The sequence below is a fragment of the Gorilla gorilla genome, chromosome 10 (genome assembly GCF_029281585.2).
Source record: "Gorilla gorilla gorilla isolate KB3781 chromosome 10, NHGRI_mGorGor1-v2.1_pri, whole genome shotgun sequence".
In the NCBI taxonomy this organism is placed as follows: Eukaryota; Metazoa; Chordata; class Mammalia; order Primates; family Hominidae; genus Gorilla; species Gorilla gorilla.
The window spans coordinates 80,891,550-80,905,706 of NC_073234.2; the positions used below are offsets into that span (position 1 = coordinate 80,891,550).

Here is a 14,157-nt window from a genome sequence, read left to right on the forward strand (position 1 = left end):
GTATGTAAAGCTCAAACTAAAAAAGAACATTTTTGAGAATTTTAAGAAGTATATGTGAAGGATGCTCTGACATTAGGTTTAGTGAAGGAAGGGGCAGAGATAGACCAAGATCACTTTAGCAACCTATAATTTGGTTTAATTGATCGAGCAGGGAGGAAAAAAGAAGGAGAAAAAGAATAAGGAGATCGTGAAATAGAAAAATGTAAAATACTGTAACAGAAATTACTGTAGCTTTGCTTTGAGTAGTACTGGAAAAGTTTGTTATACTAGGAAGTAGTCATATAAATGGAAAGATGGCTTTTCACGTCTTTTATGACTTGTTGTAAATGATTAATTAAATACTCTGAGTGTTTCATTAAATATATGCATTCCTTCCAAATTAAAGTGTGCAGAGACTCGTTATAAATAAATTCATTGGGTGAATGAAAGGAGCATTTACTTCTAAAGGAATATTACTGGCAAATTTCATTCTTGACATTGATTAAATAAACTAAATTTATTTTAATGGCAATATGAGCAAATTACAAGGCTAATTAGTTTTCTACTTTAGTATTTTTACATTATTTAGTGCATTTATAAGTGATCCAACAATTTTAAGAATTTTACTACATAAAAAGCATTTTGTAACAAAATGTGAAAATGAAAGAATGAATAAGACATGGTTCTCGCTTCACTCGTTTTCTACTTTCACGCTTCATGGAACAATTTTAAGTGTCTACTATGAGCAAACCCTTTTCCTGAATGTTGCAGGCAGTAGAAAGGAAAAATAAGACTTGTTTCTTCCCTCTAAAAGCTTGAAATGTCATGGAAAAAACATACGCACAAAATAACTGTAATGTAAGACAGACTTTGGTAAGTAAGTGCTAAAATAATAGAGGTACAAAGTGCTTGGGGAGTATAAGAAATGGAGGGATTAAGACTGATGGGGAGAGGATCAAGAAAGGCTTCTCGGAGGAGGAAGGGTTTGAGCTTGGCCTTGAGAGATGGCTGGAAATTTAACAGGAGGCTCTGGGCGGGGGAGGAGAAGAGAAAGGGGTTGTATAGTCTCTGGGTTGCAGGGTTGTTCTATAGAGGGGTTTTGGTGTTTCTCTGGACAATTTTGAACTGTCACATGGAAGAGATGTGTCATACAGAAAATACACAGAGCAACTAGAAACTGGTCTGAAAATACAGCCATGTGACTTCAGTGAAGAAACGGTATCAGGCCTGAAGTGTGGGCAACAACAGTGACAGGTATAATTAGACATTGAGCAGATCAGTGTTTTTTGATTAATAAGCTTGTTCTTCCTATACATTAACTCATGGGCCTGAAAGGAACTTCAGGAAGTTACTTAGGTCACCCCTGACTATGTTTTTTTTTTTTTTTAATTATTATTATTCTTCCCTTAGCCTCAGCCCTATAATATGAGCTCTTCAAATGCTCAGACCCTTGGGCTCTGCATGAGGACCAATACAACTAATAAAATATAGTAGTGGCAGCAGTTGAAGCCGCCTTGTGATACCACTATTTTGTAGCCATATTAATAATATTGTGTGGGAACTGAGGCAAGGGTTTTGTGAGTCTTTCAGGGCTGCCCTTCTTTTAATAAGCCCCTGACAAGTTACAGCTTCTGCTTGGGGTAAAAGCTGATCACAGGACTTATGCACAATGGCTTCCACCGCCTTGCCTTAACAATTTATCCCTATCTAGCTACCAATTAGAAGTCTAAAGTTATAGAATGCTAGCGCTGGAGTAGTTATTAGGATTAATCTAACCCAAGCCCTTTGTTTTTCATTTTACAGTGGAGGAAAGAGAATCTTAAGGGAAGTGATATGCCTAAAGTCACACAGTTAATGACTGGCTTACCTGAACTAGAACTAGAATGTAGATCTCTAAGTTTCCTAACTTTCAAATCAGTTTCTCTCTCCTGCAGCACACTGCCTTCTTTATTTGCATCAATAGTGTATATGTGTATGCGCATTAATATTTCTAAGAGTTTGGCTTAAAACATTCAGTAGGTGCCCATAGAATAATGTATGTTAAGCCAGAGAAGTAAAATGTACTGGATCAAAACATTTTCACTTGGAAAAAACATTAGAATCCTGGGAATTTCTTGAAATGCAAGAAAGCTCAGCCTCCAGAACTTGCAGTGTAAACACTGTGGCTAATTTGTTGAAGTGAGATGCCATTGATGATTCTCCCTGCCTTGAGAGATGACAGGGCTCCTTCGCAGAACAAAGCTGATTGCTGTAGCAGATTGCTAGGGGAAGGCACATTGCAAAAAGTGATCAGGAAAAGACAAGACATGTTACCAAGACAGATCATTTTTCTTGAAGAGGAGTTAAAAAAAGACACTAAAAAGGAATTCCTGCCATAAAGTTTGTCTTTCAGAGAGCAACCATTTCTACAACTCCGTTCCTGCCTAAAGAAGCAGGCTGTAACCTGGAGCAAAGCTTGGAGAGGCTAGTACATCAGTTTTACAGAAGCAGTTCTAAGAATAGTGAATATGGATAATACAGACAGCAACCCAGACACTTGATCCATGCGTTTGCTACGTAAAAGTTGGATGAGAATAACTTTCAACAAATTTACTTTCCAGTGACTTGTTATTTTTAAAATTGTATTCTTATTAATAAAAATGATACTTTGATACTGGGTATGTAACCAAAGGAAAATAAATCATTCTACCAAAAAGGCACATACCCTTGTATGTTTATCACTGCGCTATCCACAGTAACAAAGACATTGGAATCAACCCAGGTGCCCATCACCGGTAGATTGGATTAAGAAAATGTGGCATATATACACCATGAAATGCTACAAAGCCATACAAAAAGAATGAAATCATGTCCTTTGCAGCAACGTGGATGCAGTTGGAGACCATAGTACTAAGTGAATTCACGAAGGAATACAAAGCCAAATACCACATGTTCTCACTTACATTAGGAGCTAAACATTGAGAACATATGGACATAAAATGGGAGCGATAGACACTAGGGACTACTGGGAGGGGGGCGTGGGTTGAAAAACTACCTATCAGGCACTATGTTCACTACCTTGGTGATGGGGGCTGTACTCCAAACCCAGCATGATGCAATATTCACATGTAACAAACCTGCATGTGTACCCCCTGTATCTAAAATATAAACTGAAATTAGAAAAAAAACAGAAGCCAGCACCATGAGGTTTTCAGCTCCCCCATAATCTCCATAACCCTCTTTAGTCCTAAATAAACATAAATGTAAGTAAAAAGAAATAAATAAAAAATAAAGATGACACTGTTTCTCCACTTATTTTCTTATCAAAGAAAAATGGCCATAAGCCATTCTGTAGAATAAGCTGCCTTATAAGAGTTTTATCCTTTTGACGTGATTTGATTTGAGGCTGTCCTTCTTTTCATTTGCTTTTAAATTCTGTGTACAATAGAATAATTCAATTCCACGGGATATTTTTAAAAATCTTTTTAAAATTCTTGTTTCCATCCATCAGTGAGTACTTTTCTTCTATTGCTATGATAATTTTTATTCTGATTCTACATGAAAATGGCAAATCAGATGTTAGAGCAGAAAGCTACCTTAGCAACCATCTGCTGCGATGTCCTCATGTTCTAGATGTAGGAATGTCCAGGGATTTCTTGATTTTTGGTGGCTCACCCAGGGGAAGACAGGGCATAAATCTAGCTAGGACACACTTTCTGCTCCTACTCCTGTGCTCTTTCACTGCCAGACATTTCACCTTCATTAGAACAGCGCCTTAAATCATGTTTGTCTTAGGAAATACACCTCACTTTTCATATTTTAATGTGCTCACTTTCAAGGAAGCTTTAGAAAAACCATGAAATGCCTTTTATTTTTAACTTTAATTTTAATGAAAGGTGAAATTTTCCTTCTATATTAAATTCCAGTTAGGAGAGTTACTATTAATAAGTTAGTTATGTTTATTTGTGGCTACATTAGTCAGATTTTGACTATACTAATTCTGGGTAGCAAACAACTATGAAATCTTAGTGGGTTCAACAATAAAGTTTCACTTTTTGGCTAAGGATCTGTGCATTGGCAGGCTCTAGGTGAGTTCAGGTTTGCTCTACCTAATTTCTCACTCTGGTAGCTGACTGGGACTTGCTTGTTTCATGGCAGATGGCAAATGCCCAAGAGCGCAAACCGGACCATACAAGTGCCATGAAGCCTCTGTTCAGAACACATCTGCTCACATCCCATTGGCCAGAAAAGTCACATGGCAAAGCCCAACGGCAGAGATGAATGCCTTGTCTGCTCTACAGAAGCACTGCAGTTATATGACAAGGCGTGTGGATGCAAACGCTTTTATAGGGTGAGCATGGAGAATTGAGCCTAGTATTCCAACCTACTACTTGTGAAAATTAAAATAGAAAGAAATTGTTACTTTTCTCTAGAATTGGAAATTAAACTATTGAATTCTCCAAGATGCCTAGATTAAGACAAACTTCATTTAAAATTTAATTTTCTGAATGCCTTTGGTTTTCTTGTATAATCTAGTACAGTTTAGGTTATTTAGATACTCAGTAAATACTTGAGGGATTCATAAATGCTGTGTCCACTAAGAAACTACTCCTTTTGTAACATTAGTTCATTCATCCACTAGGGACTATTTATTGAGTGCTACTATGTGCCAGGCACTACAGTATTTATAAGTGAGGGAAACACATCAATGTGCAGAAAATAAAAATGCTGCCTGCGTGGAGCTTATGCTCTGACAACATATTTTTCTTTAAAAAGAAAAAATAATGAGCAAAACATATTGTATGTTAGTATCTGATATACGCTTTATACAAAATCAGGCTAAAAGAATTAGGAGGACTAAGGTGGGGATAGTGACAGGCTACAGTTTTTCTGTAGTGTAAAAAAGGGGTACAGGGTAGATCTTACCAAAAGTTGACAAATTTGAGCAGAGACTTGAAGGAGGTGAGGGATTTTTCCCTCTGTTCCCCATGTAGCCATAGAGATTCACGAAGGGTCTGCAGCCAGAGAGCATTTCAAGTATAACTCATGGAAAGGGGGTGGTGGAGGGGGCCCTAACAGGGCAGAGCTTGGGAACAGCCTCCACCCCCTGACACCCCAACCAGAGTACTCTCAATTTCAGCTGTTAGATTTAGCCCTAAGATTTCTTCTGAGGAATATCCTACCTTTAAAAAATAAATGAATAAACGCCTTAGAATACTATGCTAGATTGTGAACTCATCCAAAGTCAAAGATCTGGCTTAAGATCTTGATTAAGAACATTGAAAAGTATATTAATAAAATTTATTTATTTATTAATAATGGCTCAATTTCTTAATAGTCAGCTGCCCCAGGGCTTAGTCTGAGCCCTCTCTCCTCCTTACATTTTTTCCTTAGATATTTTATTCAAGCCTTAAACACCATCTATATGCTAATGACTCCTAACTTTACATCAGTCCTGACTCTTCAACAGGACTCCAGACAGTTCCCCTTGGATATATGATGAACAATCTCAAACTTAACATAATTGAAACAAAACTCAGGATTCTGCCTCCTCCATCACACCACTACCTTTTTAATTGTCCTTATCTCAGCAAATGGGGCCATCACTCCTCCTATTCCAGCACATGCATCTCCATGTCCAAAATATGTTGTATATCATCTCACTTCTCTCCACCTCCACTCTTGCCCAAGCCCCATTATCTCCTGTGACAACCTCTCATCTGGTTTCTGTTTGACAATTGATTATTTATGCTGTAATCAGTGATTTTTTAAAAATATATATCATGTCACTCCCCTCTAATGCTTTATATGACAACGAGGATAAAATCCAAACTTCTTGCCATGATCTACAAAACCCAGCGTGATCTAGCCCATGAATATGCCCTGCGTATGTCCCTGATCTCTTGCTGTTTTATTTGCCTAGAGAGCTTTCCTCCCCCACCGGTCATATTTTGAGATGGTTGGTCTCCACAAATGATCTACGTCTCAACTTATGCGTCCACTTTTCAAAGAAGTCTTCCCTGACCACCCAGTCATCTCTATCACCTCACCTTTCATACTACTTATCACTGTCCCCAGTTATTTTGTTGATTTATTTGTTTACTTGATTATTGTCTATCCTCGACCGTAAGAATATAAGCCCCACTGCAACAGGGGTTTTGCTGACATATTCCAAGAACCTAGAACAATAACTGACATATAATAGGTGCTCAAAAAGGATCAACCAAATAAATGATGACTAGGATCAGTGCTTTTTCAGAGACTAGGTGTTACTAGGAAAGTGGAGAGGGTGCCATGGCATTGAGTGTTTGTGGAGGTGGTGGTATGGTGATAGGAATTTTTGGCTTCAAAGCAAGGCAAAAATGGAAAAGAAATGGAAAGTTAGAGAAACAAATTTTCCCTGCTGTGCAATTATAACTGAGTCTGGTCCCAGATTTTGGTCTTCTTCACAACTCAGGCCCATTTAATCTATTACTGTATCTGCTAGGTTCTTTCATTGCAGACAAGAGAAACTCACCTCTAGACACTTAAGAAGAAAAGAAAAGAAAAAAAGGTTTAGAACTAACACATAGAACAGAGGTGAAAACACAAGTACCAGGTCTTAGTATAGGAACTTGAGTAGCTTCAAAGAAGTTGGGCCAGGAACAAATGGGACATTTTCTTGAAGCCACTGAGGTTGGGATAAAAGAAGTGCACCAATTTTCACTTTTTGGCACTTTGCCAAGTTTTAGTTCTGGGGCAAAAATGTCTGACATAGCTTGAGTCCTGAGCCTACCCAAGGATCCAGGCATGGAGTGAGTCCCCACCACCATAAACCCAGTGGACTGTTATCAGAATAACAAGTAATGGATACTAGACAGGCAAATACAACAGCTTTCCACTCCATTCCAGGAAATATCATGGGGTGAGGTGTTTCATTTGAGAGGGTTATAATCTAGTTTGCGAGGAAATAAAACTAGAGGTCGCTTATGTCAATGAAGGAAATGTATTATTACTGGGAAAATAAGGCATCCTTCCTGTAAACCAACGAGAAAACTAACAGATTTATTCCTAGACATGCATTTTCTCTCCTGAAGCCCATTTTAAGGATAGTGTTTCTCATCTTCTGCCAACTGTCAGCTGGAACAGGACCTCTCCTACCTTCACAAGGGCATTGCTTATCGCTAACTGCAGAATTTCCTCTGTTCTCACCAAATTGCCAGATTTTACTTGGCCAGCCACTTGGCCAACAAAATTAAGTGGTAAATTAAATAACTCTAACCATAAGCCTCCAGCAATTCACAACCAATTTCGGGGTGTGTGTGTGTGTGTATGTGTGTGTGTGTGTGTGTGTGTGTGTGTTATGTGGGAGTGGGAGGCTGGGGAAAAGGTAGGGAAAAAAAGGAGAAGAAAACTTAAGGATAAGTCTCAACAATGTAAAAGCAAAGAGGATATCTCTATGGTGAAAACATATTCTTTCCCCTAAAGCTTATGAATTAGGGGGCAATTTGCTTGGTTGGAGCTACATTTTGAACTATGAGCTAGAATTTGAATTATAATTTTGAGCTATGATTGCTCACATAAAAGTCATCTTTATGGCAATAGATATTAATTTATATACCTATTTGTTTCTTTAACAAACATTCATTGTGTGCCGGCAGTGTTATAAGCATGACTGAGGGAGATGGATGTGTTTCTTGCTCTCATGGGGCTGGCAGGGTAATGGTGGTCATGAGGCAGGTGAAATAAACAGCAGCTTGGAAGGGGATGAGTTGGGGTTGCCATTACCTTCTGTCGGAGAAAAAGAATATGAAGCCTTCAAAAATAAACTGGGCTTCAAGGAGAGAGAATGCTATACTTGCTAATCAAGATGGAAGCATGCACCCAGAAAATGAAGGGTTCAGGACTAAGAGGAGTCAGAAGGTCCTATGAGACTGGCTGGGAACAAGGGCTGTGTGAGTGGTGAGAGAAGAGCAGCTCAGCGCAAATCCAAAGCCAGAGTCAGGGAGCATAGAAAAGAAGGAATCCTTCCTACAGGGATCTAGAGCTAAATGGGACACAGCAGGAACAGGGCCAGGTTTGATGGGCAAAATCCCATGTTCATGACCAAATTATAAATACAAAATCAGGTTTGAAAGTGTGTGTTACTGTAGAAAGAGAAATCACAATCCATTACACATTTTTAAAAGCTGACAAATACCCCAAATCTGACAAAATCCAGAAAAAAATATAGTGGCTGCTCTAATTAACTGCCTGGCATACCCCTATTACTGCTTGATGCGCTTTTATACTTATTTTGCTAAATTTTTTTTGATTGTGCATTTATTGGCCATTCACTTCTTTACAGGAAAATGACTTTGTAATGTAGTTATCTATACAGTGAACAGAACAATAATTCATTCTTTATTCTGGCATGAATGATTACAACTTGGATTTTTTTTGTAATTTTTGTTGGTGTTGACTAGGTATAGATCTAGTCACTCTACATATCTGAAGATTGGAAGAACTTTCACAGACTAGCTTCTGGCTTTGTGTATTTCAAACCTTGTTTCTCCTCCCCAGTCCCTATACTCCTGGTCCCAGGCTGATATGGTGCAAGATATATACTTACCATAGGACTTCTGTTTATGCACCTTTGTGTCAGCAAAGTAGGTGGTAGGAATGTTGCTGGAAACGATTCGAACACTGAGAAGGATAGAAATAGCTTAATCCTACACACAAAAAAGTGCCTGTGAACCACAAAAGTACATCCCACTAGGCCTAAATTAAAGTAAACTTCCCCTTAGCTGAATGCTAAAAATGCCCATGGCCACTCCAGTACCATTGAATGTTAGGGAGAGTAAGACAGAGTGGAAGCTGAAGTAGAGAGACAGTGATCTTAACTGATTATAGTTAAATATTGTTTTTCACAAATTTTATTATCCATGTGATCAGGTGAACACATTGCATGAGCCCCTCTGAGGGCCTTGGAAAATCACTGTGCAAGGGAAGGGCCTTGAAACTTGTCAGGCTCTGGAGCAGGCTTTGGTATTCAAGAAATCTCAGAATAAGACTTGGAAAGAGAAAAACAACAGCAACTCAGAATAACAAAAGGGAACTGTAATCCAAAGTGTTATGATCTGAGAAAGAGGCCTGCTACCTAAAAGGGAGGAGAAATTAGTGACATTTTGGAAAGTTTCATAGGGTTCCCACCAGTGCCAAGGTTAGCCAGAAGGCCTGCACTTGGACTCAACAGTGCATAACATGTTCCCAGGAAACCCTGTATCAGTTATCTGTTGCTGCATAACAAATCACTCTAAAACATAAAGGATTAAAACAACAATAAGCATGTATTATCACACACAGATGATACACATATTATACTTCTGAGGGTTAGGTTCTGGGAGTGGCTTGGCTGGGTGGCCCAGGCTCACTCTCACATCTGGCAGGTTAGTGCTGGTTGTTGACCAGGTTCCTCACTACATGGACCACTCCACAGGGCTGCTTGAGTGTCCTTATAACATGGCAGCTGGCTTCCTCAAGAGTGAGGGATCCAAGAAGTAAGGTGGAAGCCTCAATGTCTTTCACCACCTAGTCTCAGAAATTTCACTGTCATTTCTGAAAAATTGTATTTGTTACACTATTCAGCTCCATTCATTGTGTGAGGGGACAACACAAGGGTGTGAATACCAGGAGATGGGGATCAACAAAGGCCATCTTGGAGACTGGCTTCTGCTGACCCTTTGCACTGTAATGTAGTTTAACTTTGTACAGCAGCAGACAAAAATATGGAAGTACTGTTCTAGCAAAATGTGGAAAAGACCTAAGATACCAGGAGCTTGTGTCTGTGTGGTTGGGTGTTGCTGGGAGTGGTCAGGGGGAGGTCTCCAAAGATAGCCCTTGGCAGAATTCTGACTTACGAGAGGCAAAGAAATAGAAAGAGCACCTTTATTTCATAGATGAGCATCTTGGACATAGAAAAGGAAAGTGAATATTCCAAGGCCACATTGCCAGTCAGATTCAGAGGTGGCAGAAGCTTGACTACTCCTAACAATGATAATTTAAGTACTAGAGTATTTTCCTCCATACCAGGTACTGGCCTACGTTTTCTGTGTATATCATCTCATGTAACATTTACTATAGCTAAGGAAGTGAAGGCACCAAGAGGTCTAGCAAATTGCTCATGGTCATGTAGTTAGTCATGGTAGAACTGGCATCTCAACCAAATTCTGTCTGGTGTCCAAACCCCCTTTCTCCACCTCCACATCCCACTCCTTCCAAACCTTCCATTCTTTTAAGCCTGCCAAGTTATCTCCTTTCTATAATCCTTCACCCTATCTTCCCTGACATGCCTCATTCCCATGGAGAAGTCTTCTGTTTGGGGATAGCCTAAGGGGCCCTGCTTTATCAGAACTCCCAAACACCTTACAAATTACTCAACATAAGTATGAACACAGTGAAAACATAAGTAGAATCCAGAAGTAAAAAGTTCTAAACATTTCAGGCAAACAATACCAACATGTGTGTAATATGCGGAAGTTTAGCTTTAAGTTTTCAGAGCAAAACTTGGAAGGAGGCTCCTCTCCAAAACAAGACCCCCACCCCAAGCCAAGTATTCTAACACCTAACAGCCAAAACTGATGGAGCACTATGTGCTTGCCATTGTTTTATGTGCTCTACCTCTACTGACTATTTCTAACTTTTATAATAGCCTCCTAAGGTAGGTGTACCATTATTATCTCCATTCTCCATTTTTATGCAATTTATCTGCAAGGTTACACACTAGGCAAGTGGTCGTTCTGGGATTTGAACAAAGTCTGGGTCGAGAATTCACGCTTGTGTGCAGTCTGCTCATCTTTGTCTTTTTTCTTTCAAGTCTGCTGTTGCCCTGGAGGTGCTGTCAGTGGAGTCTAAGATTTGGTTCCCTTGTTTGTCAATATTCGTCAATCAGAATTCTTGAGCATCTGTCACTTTGAGGCACTGTGCTAAGCACTCAGCATAAATTGACTGAAGAAAACAGACACAGTCCCTGCCTTCCCTGAGTGTGCATTCTAGTGGGAGCAACAGACCTTAAATGATGTAATAAATAAATTTATTTAAAGTTAACAACTCAACAAATAAGGATAGCTTAAAATTATAAGAAATGTTATGAAAGTAACACACAGTATGCTCTCATAGATGATCCCAGGAGGATCTATTTAGACATGGTTCGGTCAGTGAAGTCTGAGAGCAAATTTAAGCTGATACTAAAAGAATGAAAAGCTTTAAAATGAGATAAAGGAAGAGGCATTTCAGTTAAACATGGAAGACACAAGACATTCTTTCTTAACCTTTCCACAGACCTTTCTAAAATTGAGTATAAAAGGAACTAATGAGATAGAAACTCAGAAGGACAAAGACAACAGGTGATGAGAGAGAGAATTGTGACTGCAAAGAGTGAACATATTTTTGGAAGATAAAAAGTGGAAGGAGGAGTGAGCAAAAGTAAGAATGCTGTATACCAAGTGTGAGCAAACTGGATGCCAATGTCAAAGGAGCTAAGTCACAGCATCTAAACCCCCTAGTAAGTCTCAGCCATTGATGGTACCTGGTCTGTGGAAGATAAGGGTGGAGTTCTGGGGAGGAATCAGGAGAATGGTTTGAAAGTCAGTATAAAGCACATTTAAACCCCTGGACTCTCTCTTCCCTCTCCTCTACCCAGGTCCAGGCAAGTGTTCCTCCTCACCCTGCCAGGATGCCAGAATCTTACTATTCTGTGGAGAAGTTGAACTGGAGTGGCTCCACACCCAGGATGCCGGCCCCAGAAGAAGTGGAGGTGCAAAAGAAAAGGGTCTGAGCACAAGTGTAGATACTGAAACATAAGATTTCTTCTCCTTCCGGGTGCGCCAACCTTATGGGTTTGGGTTATAATCCTGTGGTAGTATCATCTGACTTTTTAAAACTGTATTTTTTATTCCTTTTATAAAAATTTTACTCACACATACACATGCACACACACACACGCACACATACATGTATTTTTTTTAAGAGAAGAGGAAAAGCGTTTCTTGCGGAGGAAACAGCCTGTGTGAACATCCTGACCAGTGCATTCAGCGGAGTGGCAAAGAAGACCTGGCAGTGCAAGAGCAGCAGTAGGAGGAGGACATGGGGAGGATGAGGTTGGAGAGAGCGGGGTAAGAGGAGGACATGGGAAGATGAGGTTGGAGAGCGTGGGGCCAGATGCTGCGGGACCTTGAGGGCCATCTGAAAAGTCTGGGTTTTCTTTGAAATGTAGCCATGAAAGGTTTTTAAGCCATGGGTAACATGATCTTATTTAGGTTTAAAGAGTTACTCTAGTTGTATAAAGAATAGTTTTGTCACATATTTAGCTGGGTCTTCGCATGAAAAATTATGTATCCCAGTACTTTAGAGCGGAAAGGACCTTCAAGATCATTTAGTCCAACCCTTTCTTTTAAAAGATAAGCAAACTAAGAAGCAGAAAATTTATGATTTGCCCAAGGTCACAGAGCTAATAACTATGTGAGGCTTTTAAACTAGGAGTTGCAGGGTGATAGATTATACTTTTAAGAAATCTTTCTACTTTATATTTCCTTTGGCCAGAAGTGATGTCTCCCTTTTCTGAACTTTCATCTCACTTTATTTTTCTCTCCTATGGTGCTTACTCATTTATTACCTTGATCATAGTTCTTTGTGTTCTTGTCTTGTCTTATCTCCTTTATGAGACTATAAAAGCAATCCCTGGAGAGCAGGAAATATGGTCTTTACCTTACGTGTCTCTGTAGGACATTGCCTGTAGTAGGTGTTCAGTCAATGTTTGTTAAGTAAACAGATCAATGGACAGGTGATACGTGAGTGAATGAATGAATGAATGAATGAGTTCTCCATATGCTATAAATACTGAGTGTTTACTGACTGAATATGCACGTGTAGATTATACTCTCCCTGATTTATCATTCTAGGCTACTTCCTAGCTATGTTTTCATTCATTTTTCTCTTATATGTACATAATGGAAAGCAGTTATTTTTGATCAGAAGAAATGAGGTGGCCTAGAAAAATATCACATTTCTAAGTCAGGTAATTCTTTCTTCCAAGATTATCAGCAGGGAGAGCCTCTCCACACTCTCCCCTTCCTTCCCTCCCACCCTACTGGCTAGGTTTAAATGTTCTTTCTCAACACATGATCTTTTGGGAGCTTACTTCTGAATTTTTTTTTTCAAGAGATGGCTGAGACTGCCCATAAGAAACTAACCAAGTGTCCGGGGTAAAACTGTGATATCACAAAGGAGAAAAATGTTTTACTTAAGGTTAAAAAAAAACAGCTCTCTGCTGGAGAGAGCTGTAACTATGCCCTCTCCAGCAGAGCAATATACATACATCCAATGAAAACTAATGCTGCCAACAGTGGAGAAAGCCCTGAAGGAGATTTGGGAGCCATGGGTGATGTCCCTGCCTTCGATATTGACTTGTTCAATGGCTCTGATAATTCATGAGCACTCTCTCTCTCACTTCACCCCTGCCCTTGGTTTCCTCATCCATAAAAGATACATAAAAATATTAGAAACAATTGGTCATAGGTCCAGTTTCTGCTACCACAAAATGACCCATTAATTCTGTCCATAAAATTGGTCAGACTGGTTTGGGGGATAATTATTACATTTTTGGACTCACTGATTTGGCATCTTGCACATACGTAGTCAGGCGCATGTTGAGAATCTTTGCCGGAGATGAGGTTATACAATGGATTTTGGCTCCCTGCATGAAGAAACAAGCTTCAGGGCATGCGATTTGATGATCTAAGGTCTCCACTAAGGCAATCGGCACTCAGAAGACAAACATGACTCATTGTGTGTGGGAACTCATTCCACTGTTCACAAACTTCGGTTTGAGGGTTGGGAAGGTCTGGAAAAGATTCTAGTGTAAAGCCTAATTCAGAAGGGTACAGACTGTTTTCTTTGTAAAGTGACACATGTCAGTGTTGTGAAACAGTGGAAACTGGAAGGAAAATAAAATATTGTGTCGACTGTCACGGAGTCATCCTGCTGCCCCGGCTACAGACATCTCTTGCTTTCTACTCCTGTGCTTCACTATTACAATGAAGCCACTGTCCTCAGATAGTTCCGGCTGCTTCACCATGTTAGTTATCTATTGCTAGGAAAGAAGCCACCCCCAAAAGTCTGTGATTTAAAGCCACAACATTTTATTATTTGTTCATGAAATCTGTAATCTTGGTGGAGCTCAGC

General features: G+C 39.5%; 1 long non-coding RNA gene across 1 annotated transcript in view; it reads left to right on the forward strand.

The window, feature by feature from the left end:
• The window catches only part of LOC115930211 (uncharacterized), a 29,170-nt gene extending 15,227 nt beyond the window's left edge, over nucleotides 1-13,943 (forward strand). Inside the window, exons 4-7 of the long non-coding RNA XR_010129361.1 lie at nucleotides 4,117-4,309; nucleotides 10,793-10,995; nucleotides 11,257-11,479; nucleotides 11,618-13,943. This is a non-coding gene — a long non-coding RNA (uncharacterized lncRNA). The remainder of the gene's footprint in view (nucleotides 1-4,116; nucleotides 4,310-10,792; nucleotides 10,996-11,256; nucleotides 11,480-11,617) is intronic.
• The last annotated feature ends 214 nt before the right edge of the window (nucleotides 13,944-14,157 follow it).